The sequence below is a fragment of the Camelus bactrianus genome, chromosome 14 (assembly GCF_048773025.1).
Source record: "Camelus bactrianus isolate YW-2024 breed Bactrian camel chromosome 14, ASM4877302v1, whole genome shotgun sequence".
Classification (NCBI taxonomy): domain Eukaryota; kingdom Metazoa; phylum Chordata; class Mammalia; order Artiodactyla; family Camelidae; genus Camelus; species Camelus bactrianus.
In genome coordinates, this window is record NC_133552.1 from 40,199,135 (window position 1) to 40,215,075 (window position 15,941).

Sequence of the window (15,941 nt, forward strand, 5' to 3'; positions counted from 1 at the left end):
TCTCAATAACCTTACCATGATTTTGATTCAAAGGGAACACGTTTAAATATAGAAGAGATAATGGAGGCCATATTGCCAATACTACTATTAATAAGCATTTAGACATTCATTGTAATGGCATCTGAAACCCAGTGGGAAAATCGTTGGGGTCCAAATTAAAAAATGTCTCCATAATATTACATCAGATGTACTTGCACTTACTAGAGTATCAGGGTTCTGTGTTCTGGCTTAAATGCCTATGAAGGCTTCTAATAATGTGCTTGATTGGTTCACTGAATATTAAAATCAACCTATGTTAGGCAAGGTTAAAATGCCAGAGCTTTGGGAGGTGGGATCAAAATGGCAGAGTAGAGAGATCCTGGGATCACCTCCTTCCAAGGACACACCAGAACTACAACTACAAATAGAATGACTCTCTCTGAGAACAGCCTGAAGACCAGCAGAACAGTTTTTCTACACTTAAGGATGTAAAAACAACAAACAAACAAACAAACAAAAAACACCTTGATATGAGTAGGAATAGTATAGACACGGTCTAGATAAGACCCATACCCCCAGTGCAGTGACTCACAAGCAAAAGGGAATATCACAAATGCAGATGCCCTTAAAGGTCTCACATGGGGCACTCCAGCCCTAAGGACCTGCATGTGAAAGATAAGCCCCCACAACATCTGGCTTTGGAAACCTGCAGTGCTTACTCCCTGGATAGCCAGTGGAATGTAGGAAGATTTCACTTTTCAAAGACTCAAGCAAAAACTCACTCTGAGTCGCAGTGAAGAGGCCACAGTGCAATTTGACAAGCACCTGGAGGGGTGTAGTATAGCTCAGTGGTATAGCACAAGCTTAGCATTGCATGAGGTCCTGAGTTCCATCCCCAGTACCTCTGTTTACATACATACATACATACATACATACATACATACATACATACATACATACATAAATCTTTTAAAGCACTTGGGTCATACTGTGAATGAAATGTTTTGACTAATTTTAGGGCCAGTGACAAAAGGGCAGGGATCTGTTGAAAGCACTGTTGGGCACCATTTTAAAAAATTCTCCCTCTACTTAGCTGGCCCAACACTGGTGAATTCTATTCTTGACATCTTTCATCTACCTTTCTAGCACCACTTGCCCTCGCCCAGCCAGGTACCCCTCCAAAGTGGCTCCCTCCTGGTATGAACACAAATAAATGGAAAGATGTATTGTGCTCAAGGATTGAAGGATTCACATTGTTAAAATGTTAATACAGCCCAAAACAATGTACCAATTCAATGCAATTCCTACCAAAACACCAAAAGCATTTTTCACAGGACTGGAACAAACAATCTTCAGGTTTGTGTGGACCCACAAAAAGACCCTGAATAGCCAAAGCAATCTTGAGAAGAAGAACACAACTGGAGATATCACACTTCATGACTTCAGCCTATACTACAAAGCTATAGTAATCAAAACAGTATGGTACTGGCAAAAAACAGACACATGGATTAGTGGAACAGGGGTATGGGAGATGGGTGAAATTGGTGAATAGGATTAAGAGGTACAAATTTTCAATTATAAAATAAATAAGTCATGGAATGTAGTATACAGAATCAGTAATATTGTAATAACTTTGGTGAAATACGGTAACTAAATTTACTGTGGTGATTATTTTGTAACGTATATAAATGTTGAATCACTCTCTTGTACACCTGAGACCAGTATGGTATATCAATTATACATAATAAAAAAAACTAATATCTAAATAAATAAGAGAAATAAACTTGTATTTGAAAGAAAGACGTCAGAAATTTGCCTAATGCAGAAACATGACTATGAAGACTTCAAAAAATAGAAATGTTGAAGTAAATGTATTTATGACTCACTTTTTCATTCTTTCCATACTGGGAGGGGATAGAGACACTCTCTTAACCAAAGTATGAAAAATACATTAGTAAGGAAATCCGTGATTTCTTACAAATCTCAGAAATAGCTGGCAATGTGAGATCCTAACATTAAAAAGGGCAATCTGATTTAGGTGTTAGTAACAGTTCCCAGAAGAACAGAATTCTGATGCAGCACTCAACTGCCAGAGACAAGGTAGTGATTACAATGAGCACATGGATAAAGTGTACTCAGATGGATTTTACCTTCAGGATATTTGGCAGCAGGGAATTTATCACGGCATCCCTAGGGCTGAAGTAGAAACTCTACCATAGGTCTTATTTGTACTGCAAAACTGGGGGAGCAAAACCCTACTGACATCAAGAATGAAAGATATTAAATATATTAAAAGTATAATGTTGAAATCTTACAAATGGCTCTATGTCAATTAATTTCAAACACTTTAAGGAATTTTCAGAAAAAAAAATAGAAAGTTATTAAAATCAATTTTAGAATACTTAATAAATTTAGGGTATAGGAGGGATCCCTAAGCAAAGCTTTTCTTAGAAGGACTTCTAATAGCCTATAGAGACATGAAACTATTTCAACTTAGAAACAAAAAAATGCAAAGAAACAATAGCAGATATAGCTTTTGTTATATATATGTATTATATACACACACATGTGTATATATAAATGTATTCTACATATAAATGTATATTCTCTCTCTATATATATAATTTATATATAAATGTATATACACATTCTATATTTAAAGGTATATACACATAAACACATTGCACATACAGACTTATAAGAAAGTTACATTGTAAATATTCAGTGTAGAGTAGTTAGGGAAGATTTAAATAAATACATTGTTTTAGCACTAAGGCCTTCATAACTAACAAGGGTAAAACTAATTAACAACAAAACTATAACATAGAAGATGGTGCCTATATCTTGAAACTTTGAATACCTCTACTCTTCCTAAAAATATCATAATAATTGGACACACATTTTATTGTCATCGCATATGCTTACTCAATTGAATAATTTCCATTTTACAAGTAAAGTTTCAGGTGTTAACAGGTCCTTTTCTGTTTGAAAATGCTGATTTTAATTACTCGGATTTCAGTTATGATCCAGAAGAGAGAAGAGGGCTAGGATATTTAAATATAATTGAAGATATCTTTCCTTCATTTATTCCTTCTCTTAAGTTTAAATTTTTGCTTGATCAGTTTCCCTTATGAAGAACAAAACTGGCTTTTCTATGGAATAATATGACTCATGAATCTAAGTTGCATTTCACTATGTATATACCTAAATTTGATTAAGTAGGAGTGCAAATTTTGGCTGAACAACTGTCATAGAATTGAATGGCTGCACAGAAATGAATTATATTTAATTATTTAATAACTGCTCATGAATTAACCATGAGTGAAACTTGAACTAAAAGTCACAACATAAAATATATTACATTCTGCAGGTTTGAATTATGGCTATGCACACATAATGCATAAAGTCTAAAAACTGGTATACCATACATCTTCTAAGCTAGTATTTAGAGTTCAGTCAAAGATGCACTACTTATGAGTATAAGCTGTAAATGAAAAAGAAAACTTATATCAGTGTTAAACTATTGTCTACTTTATATATGTAAAATATATTCTTACCTAAATATGTTCAAATTAACCAAAAACAAAATTACCTAACTTTTGAAAGTTATTCATAACATATACAACAGAGATAAATAAAATTTCTGTTTATCTCAATAAAATAAAAATATTGATTTAGAAATAAAATTATATGCCACTTTTTAAAAGAGCTAAACAGAACTTTAATTAAGTGCACTTTTATATCTTTCTGTCTGGAAAATTTAATGAGCACCATGTAGAGGTTGCCATTATACTTCATAAAATGAGGAAGTAGAAGTTTGATTATATTAAGTTATAGAATTATTAGTTTTATACAGTTGGAGAACTATAGATCTCAGTGAGTTTATGGATATTAATAAGGTAACAAAGAAATTATTAGTATAGGATAGGTTCACTTTATATTTTCAGATGTATTGAAATGGAATAGTCATAAGACAAATATTGTAAATATATTTTAGAAAATTATACTTATTCACAGAATTTATAGATCTACTTAGAAAGCAGTACACACTGCTACTCAAAATTGGCATGGAAGCATTCCTAAAAAGGAAGAACTATAAACATATTTTTATAAGAAATTTAGTTATCCAAAAGGAAGCATTAGAGAGATAAATGAAGTTGGGTTTCTTCTCTTTCTGTTATTATTAACAACGTTGAAATGTGTTATCTTCAGGACATACATAATTTTTCCAAGTATGTAAATTACCATATTTTATTTATCATAATAGATACTTACAGGTGTAGCATAAAGAGAATTTCCCCTTTTAACTTTTTAACTTATTTCTAACTCATCAGGACACATAATTTTTTTAATACTTTCAGAGTTCATACAGAAATGGAAAAAACAACTTGATATAATGAGTTGTTTTATTTTTTTAAAGCCTGTCAGCTACATTAAGAAGGACCCATTTTTGCCTGTCTCTCACATTCAAGAAATAATTTGGTTCCTGCTCCTTTCATCCAGCATTGGCCAGAGAACTCCTAAGATGTCTTAATATACAAAAAGGATTTTCATGTTTGAACTCGAGGAATCCTTAACCCTCAAAATACGTATTCTAGACTGGTAACCCCATTGAATACTAGAGGAATAACAATTATGTGTAACTATGGTACATAATAACGTAGCCTAAGAATCAGCTTCTCCTTCCCAATTCCAGACGTACGTAGCCAACGGAAAACTCCACACCTGTATTTGGAGGTAAGATAGGATCTTACTCAGAACAGGTAAATAACTTGAACTAATACTTTCTTCCCAACCCCCATATCTTACTCAACAGCTCCCTCCCTCCACTCTTCTTTATATATGACAAGTCTATCTTTCTGTGTTGGGACCAACCACCTATAATCATTCTTGAATCTCCTACACTGCATTCATTCCACAAAATAATCCTGTTGACTTTTCTTTTTAGTTTATTCCAAAACCAGTCACTACAGAGAACTTACATTACTTCTACCAGGTCCCTGCATGCTTATTTCTTTATCTGACTCTTAAACTAGTTTTTAATAACTTGTACTTTTGTTTGTGGTTTGCCCTTAAATCTGTTCTTCATACAATGGAACAATCTTACTAAAATATATGTCAGATCATGCCACAGCTCTACTCAAAATCTTCTAATAATTTTGAATCTCACTCAAAGTAAATTTGGAGGCCCTTGTCATGTCTTTAAGGAATTTCATGAGCTAGAACTCGCTATCTGCCCAGCCTCCCTTGCTCACTACATTTCAGACACTCTGGCTTCTTTGTTATCCTGCGCATTGAAAAAGCATGCTTCATCTTGTTGGGTATTTTCAATTGCTCTTCCCTCACCTAGAATGTGCTCTCTCTAGATATTCACATGCTCAATCCCACACTTCTTTCAGAATCTACTCAAATGTCACAGTATTTCAGAATTCTGCACTGACGACCCTGTAGAAAACAACAATACCTTTATCACCATCCTCATTATCTTTGTCTAATGTTAAAAGCACTGATCGCTAATGTAACATAGATATGAGTTTGCTTACCACTTGACTTCTTTTGCCTAGAATGTAAGCCTCAATAGATCATAGGCTTGTCACTAACAGTGTCTTGTCCATAACAGGATCTCAAATATTATTAGTTGAATAAAGTAAATTTGGAAATATAAAGATAAATGCTACACAGTCTGTGTTGACAACACAGCAACATAAAATTTAGGACAGAATTTTCCTTCCACTACTCCCCAATTTGATTATTCTAATCAATGAGCCAATGAACAAAATGTACTTACAGAAATAACTGCAATTCACTCAATAATTTAATATTTTTAAGGATGTGTTTGTTGCTATGTACCATGGAATAAATGCCAAGTAAGTAGACATTGCATTAGGCAAATACAATCTAAAGATACATTTCTTAGATAATTTCTATTCAGTTATAAATGTTAGATAATTCAGAGTAGAGTGTTTCTATTCAGAAAAGCAATTATAATTTACCCTTAGGGTAAATTTATAAGAAAAGAAAACAGTTTTTAAAGTACTTTAAATATTTCATCACTTCAAATGAAATAGAGTGGCTCAAATACAATTATGTATCTGTGTTCCCTCAATAAATTCCATCATAAAGAAGACAAAGTTAGGTATGAATCTACAATGATAAAACAAATCAGTAAGAAGAAAAGAGATCAGAAAAAAGAAACAGAAAAGAAAATGAGTAATAACTGTCTTAATAAAATGGCATAAACAGAAAGCTAATTTTTGTATGGAAATGGTATGCCCAGACCACACAGAGCACTTATAGCAACAAAGACAACAATTTTCAAAAAAACAAGTATGTGCACAGCTGAAATTCAAACAGCAAAATGACCACTCTTCTCTGAAAATACTGAACCAGTTAACTAAATGTGAAGACATCAGGCATATTTGTTGGCTAATGTATTAAACAAAAAGAGAAGAATCAAGTGAAATTCTATACTGTTGATCATGAAATCCCAGTACCATATCACAGCTCAAGTGTAAGATGCTGCCACCAAGCTTATTCATCTATTGGCAGATCACAATTAAGGTTTCCTCTTTGTGGAAAACTGACCAACTCAAGGGAAAAGACTTGCAGTTATTCTCAGTGAATAATCTGCCAATGAAAGAATTGAATTAACTCAGTCCATAGCAATGTCCACTGGTGGTTTACCACCTCGAATTACCAGCAGTTCTCGGTTATAGTACATAATTCTTAAATATAAGACTATCAAAAATCATCTGATACTTGAATAAAGCCTTCATAATAAAAGACAAAAGTCAAACAAACCAATGGACAAAATAATCTAGAAGAAAATGAATCAAAGTCAGGGGCAGAAGATGTCTAAAACAAAGAGGGGAAAAAACAGAAAACAATGAATGTACTAGAAGAGGTGAAGGAAGATATTAAGTGCAATAAATAATAGCAAGAAGTTTATAACAACTTGAACTCATAAAACAAGAACCAGCTCTTGTAAATTAAAGCAATTAAAATAAGTTTTAATAGAATGTCCCAGAAAATAGAAAAACAATTAAGATTATAGAAAACAGGCAGAAAGAGAGAGTGCGTGTGAAAGGGAGAGGCAGGTGGAAAGAGAACAGAATAGGAAATGTGAGAGGACAAAAGAAAATTATGGAGGATTCCAGGGTGTCTAGCAAAGTAAATTTCCATGAGAGAATAGAAAGATACATATAATTTGGGCTGTTTTTATTTTTTTAACATAGGTGTGATACTTATTTTTTATTTTATTTGTAATTGATTAAAAAAACTTTACATTATTTTTAAGGTTACTTTTATGTACAGTTAGTACAAAATATTGGCTACATTCCCTGTGTTATACAATACATCCTTGACCTATCTTACACATGATAGTTTGTATCTCCGACTCCCCCACCCTTATATTTCCCCTCAGTCCCTCCCTACTGGTAACCACTAGTTTGTTCTCTATATCTGTGAGACTGCTTCTTGTTTGTTATATTCACTAGTTTGTTGTATTTTTTAGATTATGCATGTTGTGATATCATACAATATTGAAATTTCTCTGGGGTGTTTTTATTTATCAGCATGGGGTAAAGGAGTAGGGAATAAAACATCAGAACCTCTTTGAGGGGTCCAAATGATCTAATGGGTTCCAAGGCAAAATATTTATAGAGGAAAAATATTTATACCCTGCTTAGATGCTTTGGTCAGTTTCCTGCAATATGACCTACTTTTAATAACATATTTAAATTGTCACAAGCCTGCTAAAGAAAGCAAAAAGTTGCTTTTTTACTGAGAAATAACAATTTACTAATTTAATTTACTAAATTTATTTTACTAAATAAAAATTTACTAAGAAATAAAGTTTGACTTGGCAATTTAAAAACAGCAATGTAAAAATGACAAACCTTCCTCCCCTCCTCACCAAAAAGGGCTGGAAGTGTAAAGTACATACTTACAATTTCTGTTATAATTTTAAAATACATGTATATAATCTATAATAAATTCAACTTAAACATTTTAAAATGTAAACATGACAACTAGACACTTCAAAATGCTTCTGTTTTAAGTTTTCTGTCATTCTGTTGTCCCCATTTTATGAATTTTACTATTGGCTTCTTTTTTCTGATCTAAAATAATACAATTTAAAAATTAAAACTCTTCTATATCTTCATTGTTTTAAAAATTCTCTCTGAATAACGTGTTACACTTGTTAGAACACGGGGAGTCTCTTATTACAGTGTTTTCCCTCCTTTTCACCTTGTTTCTGCATAAGTTACAATCAGGAAAATTCTCTTTCAGTGTTTAATTAATGGTAAGTCTGTAATTAGTCAAAATCTCACGAGGAGTTTTGCTTTGGCGGAGACCGCTTTCTCCATAATTATGCAGTTTGTGCTTTACTCAGAAGCACTTCATTCATGCATCCTAAGAGAGTGAAATCAAGCCCTCTTCCCTTCACCAGGTGCTTTTCATTGGCTTGGAGGTGTACATCCATCCCAGGAACATTTCCTGACTTTTCTGACTAAAGGGAATGCATTCAGAGAAGGCATTTTTTAACCTATAGCAAAGCAACTTGGACATTTCCAAAACAGCTTTTTTAAAATCTTTGAAATTATTTTGATCATTAAACAATACTGATTTTAGTGACTGTTGATAAATATCTCTAAACTTATACAATTATCAATCATTTATACAATTAATAGGTATTGGAGGTTGTATTGCTTCTATTCTGAATGATAATTACAAAAGCCAAGAAGAGACATAGATAACATAAAAGAGAATAGAAAGTTAGTGAGATGAAAAATTAATACTCATTGAGCAACTTTACTTGAGTATTTTAAGTATTTTATTGAATGCAGTGGAAGGAAGGAAATTTACACGTTGACAGTTAACGTTAGAAATTCATTCAAGAATATACTAAAAGGTGTAAAATATACAATTAAGCTGATTTGAAAGAACAATCGACTATCAACATGTCTAAAGTGAATAATCAGAGAACATCAGGGCAAACTGAATCTTAAACCATTCTCTAGAGGGATTAGACGACGCACTTCCTGTAACTTCATCCCTTTCCATATTTAGCACTTGCAGAAAATCTCTAGCATTACCTGTTCACATCAAGTTTTCTATAAAGAGAAGCGGAAATATCAAGGAGTCGTTATGTAAAATAAATGAAGTGGATCTCAGATCATTTTTTAAAGAATTTTAAAAGTGTTTTATAATAAATTAGAGATAAGTAACAAAGAAAAAATTTTAGCCATGACAGCTTATAAATATGTTAAGGAAATCAACATGCCATTATAACCAGATTTACTGATTATCTTTTCCTATATATACTTAAATATAGTTAGTAATAAATTATATTTGAAAACTTATAATAGACTTTCCATCAGTATTTAAAGATACTAATTGCTACCTATAAATATAAATATAGAATTTGAGACAATATTTTATTTTTATACTTAGAGTGAATTACACATTGATTCTAAAACTTAGGTTTTATTAGGAAACTGTATCTATTATGAGAGTATCTGACAATTATGATAATTTATTGTTTGCCTTGACAGCTGAAGTCCCGATGCTATATCCAGACTTAGATATATCTGAAACTAGATGATTCATGTATATATTTCTTTAATTCTCTATATACTCCAAGATCATTATCAAGATTTCCATTTGTTATTGTACAAATTCAAATCCTGGCTTTGCATTCTTTATGGATAACAGAATTATAAGTAATAAAATTATCTACCAAGAGTGTTCTCCTCATTTGGCATGCTCAGTACTTTATAGAGATTATATCTAAATCTCAAAACAACCATCAAAGATAATGATTATTCTGTCTACTTAAAATAAGAAAGTTAAATCTTGGATAGTTTATGTAACTTCCTAGATGTTAGTCATCTGATAATTGGAAAAGCCAGGATGCTAATACAAGATGTTAACTATTGATTTGGGGCTTTTATCCTCACTAAATATATACTTAAATATATACTTGCGTTACAATGACATGGTAATTGTTACATGTCCCATGTGTAAGTTAGCATAGGGTGCCTAAAATTCTTGATTTCTTTAGGTATGTGGCATATTTTCCAAATACGATTACAAATTATTGAATTATGTATTTGTACCTCTTTCATCCTTTATATGAAGCCAAATATCATTTCTTTTAAATGCTTAATTATTATCACAGAAGTAACTATATAACTATTAACAACTGTCTTCCATGGACTGTATATTTATTCATACATTTAATTTTCAAAACACTCTTAGAGAGTAAGTGCTGTTGTTATCATTCACAGTTTATAGATGAAGATGAAACACAAGGATGGAGATGCCAACTAAAGAATGTCACTGAAACTCACAGCTCTCAAGCTATGCATTGTTATTTGTCAGCAATTTTGGCATCCACAGAGGGGCTCGGGGTAGGCTTCTCCCCTTCACCTGAACTCTGTGAGGGTCCAGAGCCTTGGCACCAGCAAGGGCCCCTTGCACCCATCCTCTTCTCCACTGGCTCCAGATGAACTGGAGTGAGTCTGTCCTGATTCTCAGACCTCCTGATTATGGGTTGATGTTCCTGAGTTTTATTTGGTGGTGGATAACAGGTACCTGATGGAGACATGTTGAATGACAAGGGGGAAAGACACCTCCCCACCCCAGTTCAAACATATTGGGAAAATCCAGTTGAAAGACACTGGGATTTGCTCAGTTGAAAGATACTAAGTGGTCTGGATTGAGTGATTAGGTAGGAGGCTGGCCTAATGTCTTTCCTCAACTAGGCTAAATGAAGAGTCTCAGAAATCCACCCTCCAACTAGAACCCCTGCCAGATTTATGTACGTATGGAACCTATACTTACAATTAAAAGAAATCTTGCTCTGAAGATGGCCAAGATGAGGCTCTTTTGACATTCCAAAACTGGTTTTTGTGCACACAGTTGGAGAAAGTAGCTTAGGAAAATATCTTTTTAGATTTCTGACCCTAAGAAAATAAGTCCTTCTCTAAAGAGCTCACACTTCTCAGCCTGTCTTGAGATGTAAATATTCTACCAGGGCTCTCAGGAAATCTTGTTTTACTTTTATCTTCATATTCAATTCCCGAGATTGGGGGGAAAAAAGAGGCCTATTCCCACTGTTATTTATAACTAGTGAATTTTTTATTGTAATATATGATTTTTGACTGAGTATTGAAAATGGATCTATGAGATCTCTCCTTGTGTCTGTCTGTACATCTCTGTGCATATCATAGATATAATATGTCTCTAACTCCAGACAGTATATCAAATTAATTTGTAAATGAGCTGTATTTAATTGGCATAAAGAAAACTAAGCACTTATATAAATTTTCAGAAATATGAAAGAAACTAACCCTAATGAATTTCAGGTTCATGTGATCTGGGAAAGTTTAAGTATTAAATTAATATGTTACATTAAAGTTAGTTTGTTGTTTAATTAATACAGACATGCCTTTAAACTCACCAACATTTAGTATAATACTTTTATTGTACCTTGGTTTACTAGAAGTCAATTAAGTTTTTATTATTTCTGTTACAAATATTTTTCAGCAAAAAAATAACTTGGTATGTTGAAATTTTATAGGTAAATTAAATGTGGTAAGAGTTCTTAGGTTAACTCTTTAGAAATAATTTTATTCAGAAATATCCACTTAAAATTGTTTCCCCAGATATTTAGAACTTTTGAGTTCTGCTAAATTAAATTAAATAATGGAAGGTCACTGAATAGTGAGATCTTTCCTAAGTAAAATAAGATCCTGGGATATTAATTACTGAATATAGTCTTTATTTTATAGAACAATTAAAGATATTTAGGACTACTAATGAATATGTTTTGTGTCAGACTGAGACACTTTCTCTAAGAAAGCACACATTTTCAGAAATTACAAATAATATTTATAATCTTGCCAATATGCAAAAAACTAGTATATAATTACTTCTTGGTTTTTACTAGAAATTAAGATTTTTAAGAGTTGAGAATTCTAGATTAAAATATGTAATTAAAACTACTAGGGCAAACACCTTTGTATTCAAGGAAAAATCTGAAGGTAAAAATGGAAGTTATAGAAGGTTGTGGAAAAGAAACTCTGTATGTGAATGGGACTAGCTAAGAATAGGAAAAATCTAATTCAGTACATGAAATTTAACATTAAAGGTAAAATGTTACAAACTTTTTCTTAGAATATTAATCTGCTTTTGATAATAGATTGTACATTTTCCTTACCTTTTAACTAATCTGTTATAACTTTCTGTGTTTGTCTCTGAAATCTATTATTGTCACTTGGTTAGGTGAATAAGATTGTTTCACATTGACCTATGATCCTATTTGACCAAGTGTTTTAAGACCTTTTGATATTTTTGACAGAATTCCTAAAGATAAAATTCTAAATGGATTTCTTTGACCTCAGGCTAACTTTGAAGTTTTCCAGAGGGCCTGTGGAACACCTCAAGAGATTTGTTTCCTCTCCTTATCAAAAAGAGATACTAAATCAATTAGGCTTACTTGGTATGCTAAATTACATGGGAAGCATTGTCAAATGAGTGATAAACCTTCTTAGGTTCTAGTGTATGTAAAAACTTTATAAATATAGATATTCTAGAAATTGTATAGAATTATGAAAAATGTGTTCTGGTAAAATGTTGTCAGTCATAATTCTAGTTATTATCTTAAAATGCTGTATGTCACAGTAGTAACCAAATTTACTTGTCAATTGTATTGTGTTCAAATCTTTAACCATGCCTTTAAATATTTTATCATTTATAATAATTATTTTTGAACTTTGATGTTTTGCCAAAAAAATCTCTTGAGGTGTCCTAAGACTCACTTCCCAAATGGCTTCTTATTATTATGTTGCATTATTATAAAGTTTAATAGAATTATTAAAAGGGCACTCTAAGTTTTGTTTCTGTAGCTTATCACGGTAATCTATCTTTGAATGAACATCAGATGTCCCATGACCCACAACCAGGAGATTATGCATACTGGAAAAGACATCATTTAAAGAATTGTCTCCAACTTAGATGAAAGAACCCTTATCAATTACTATTAAATATCTCATGCACAGGAAAACTGAAGGGAATTGACACTTGGATGTATATTTTCCACTTAGAAGGATTCTTGGAACCACACCGGTCTATAGAGTAGACTGCTGACCTCAAACTCAACTTAAAATGATGCTCAAACAGAAGAGAAACAGTACCCACAACAGAATGAGAAGACAAGATCAGTAGACAGGTATCACAAGATGCCAGACCTAACTTGTATGATTATACATGTTTTCTTAACTTCTTAAACTTTTGCATGTGTTCAAATCTTTTTTTTTCCCTATCATGAGTACAATCCTATGCAAAGTTTTAAAATTAATCCAATAATTGGGTTTATGATTAGTTACCTACATCCAGTACTTTTGGCTTACGTTGGTGGATTCTGCCTCTCCAAGGCTCTAATTGTATGGCCCTTAGGAAATTTGTTTTAGAAGAAAGAATTTATATTTCTGTTGGGGCAACTATTACTATTACTAGATGGGAGTCCCCTCACTTGGGCAAACAATCCTACTTGTTCTGACCATGGCCATAAATATACATTTTTCTTTAAGGTTACTCAAGCTCAGTCAGTACAATGAGCTGAATCCCTGTCAAATGCCATAATTCCCACTTATTAGGAGGAACCCTCATGCAATTATGGGAGAGATACATAAGCTTAACACCAGGCTATAGTCATTTAAGTTTAAGAGCCCCCTTATGTTGGGAACAGTTGAACCATACTAAGGATAATCAGTTTAATAACACTAGGAAATTGGGCTGGGGTGTCTTAAAAAAATGTCAATATATAATTACCTTTAAAATAGTGATTCATGTGAGACTGACTGGATCAGATGACCTGGGGATATACTAGGCAACAATGAATGGAAGTTTTTGGCATAAATTCTTACTTATGACCCTATTAATGGTACTATCTATATCACTAGGAAAATAGTATTCTGCTTATTTTTCGAGAATGTGGTTTCTTGCATAACCAAATGTGTGACTGAGCCCCCAATAATGATGAAGTGACTTGAAATGATTGACCAAATACATAGTTCTGTATGAGATCAATGATTGTCATACTAGAACTCTAGATACTGAAAGAAGCAACAAGAAGGAATATTTTCCTGGATCATAACAGACTAGTAAGACAGGTGGTCCAGTGACACTTGGCTACATTTAATAGGGCCAAGTCTTCTAATAGCACATTGAATGACTTATCAATAAAATCCTGGCCTGACCTATGAAGGAGAATTCCTAGCACCACAGGAGAAAATGGTCATGAAATGCCTTCTAAACCTTGGTTGAATTTATAACCATGAGGGGACACTGTCAACCAAAGAATGTCACTTGCCATCTGGCTCTACAAGGATCAAACCACTGCAGTTGTTGACCTTCAACACACATTGAAAGGAATTCAGGGTGGAGATCAGGAATAATGCGTTCTGTGCTCTGGGAAAACTGTATGTCCCCTTATCCAAAATTACGTATGCACTGACCTCCCCTCTACCTCTTCAGAGTAGTTTTACAGAGCTGTCTGATAAGCTGTCTCCTGTCCTATGGTTCTAATAAGTCCCTAAATAAAACTGAAATTCACAACTCTCACGTTGTACATTTTAATGTCAGTTGACAGAGAGCTTGAATAAATTACCCAAGGTCATATACTTTGCAAGTAATAGGGTTGGGATTTAAATGTAGCTATTCTTGATACACACACAAGAAAATACTTTTATGAAAGTGTTGCTGGGAAAAGGGGAATAAAATTTATCTCAGTTCTTAGTCACCCTCAAAAAATAAATTCTTAATGAGAGACAAAAAGCATGACATAAACAAGATTTATTAGTAAAGTAAAAAGGTAGTAAAATATAGTACACTCCCAAGAATTGGGAGCCGGCCAATCCAAGAGAGGAACAATGGCACCTCTCCTTTGTTTTTCCTGTTCCTATATCCTGACTTAGGGGGCGTTTTTATGATTGATTGATTGATTCACGACTCAGGTTCTCTGAGTGCTCAGGCTGACTGATACAGCTCATGATGCTTGTGCTCAGGCATGTCCACCTCTTTTACACATGTATTTACCCACGATGCACGTAGAGAAGCCTATGGGAGGGGGCTCAAACTGTAATGTTAATTACATTGTAATGAGCACTGGGTCAAGTTAAGCCAGGTCCTTCTCTCTATTGTGCAGCCACAGCTTTTAATCCTAGCTGGCTTCTTTGCTGGCCTTCATTTAGAAAAAGTAAAAGTTTTTGGAGCCCCTTATTCTGAGTGCAGGTGTACTGTTATTTTCTGGGTTGCTCCTTTCCCATTCCTTTCCCCCGCCCAGTACTCATTTCTATCTAACTGCCTAAGAAAGTAATTAGTAACAGAACTAACATTGTGTATGAGTTCCTTTTATAGGAATATTTTAAATAAATACATTTTAGACATATGTTATATTCTTGGCCATAAATTCAAGAAAACAATGTCATACCCTCTCTAGTGTCCTCCATACTTATTCAATATATTTCTGCTTTAATATATAAAGGAGATGGCTGAAATAGTGAGTGAGTATAGGTCATGAAAATAGTCCTACAGGAAATAAAATAGACATTAGAAAATATAAAACAAACAAAAAACTATTTTAGTGTTAAGGTCAACGGCACATAATGTAAAGAGTTGAAACTAAAGAAAAAAAGAAAATTTAGATTAAATAGTCATTAAATATGTAAGATAAATGACAATTTCAAAAACTGTGGAACAGTAGAATGTCTTGAAGTACATGGCATGGTAAAAAAATGTTTCAGTGGCAACTTTTTGGATCTAGTACAACTTTGGAAAATAAAAGTGGGCATGGTAAGTAAATTACCTGAGTTACTAGAATTTAAACCAATGTGGGGAAAAAAAAAAAAGTTAGATCTTTGTGATAGCCAAACAAAGGGGTTTAATATTTAAAA

General features: G+C 33.0%; 1 pseudogene; it reads left to right on the plus strand.

Annotated features, from left to right (window-relative positions):
• LOC105083664 (flavin reductase (NADPH) pseudogene) overlaps positions 1 to 15,941 on the plus strand; it is a 105,498-nt pseudogene that overhangs the window by 24,495 nt on the left and 65,062 nt on the right.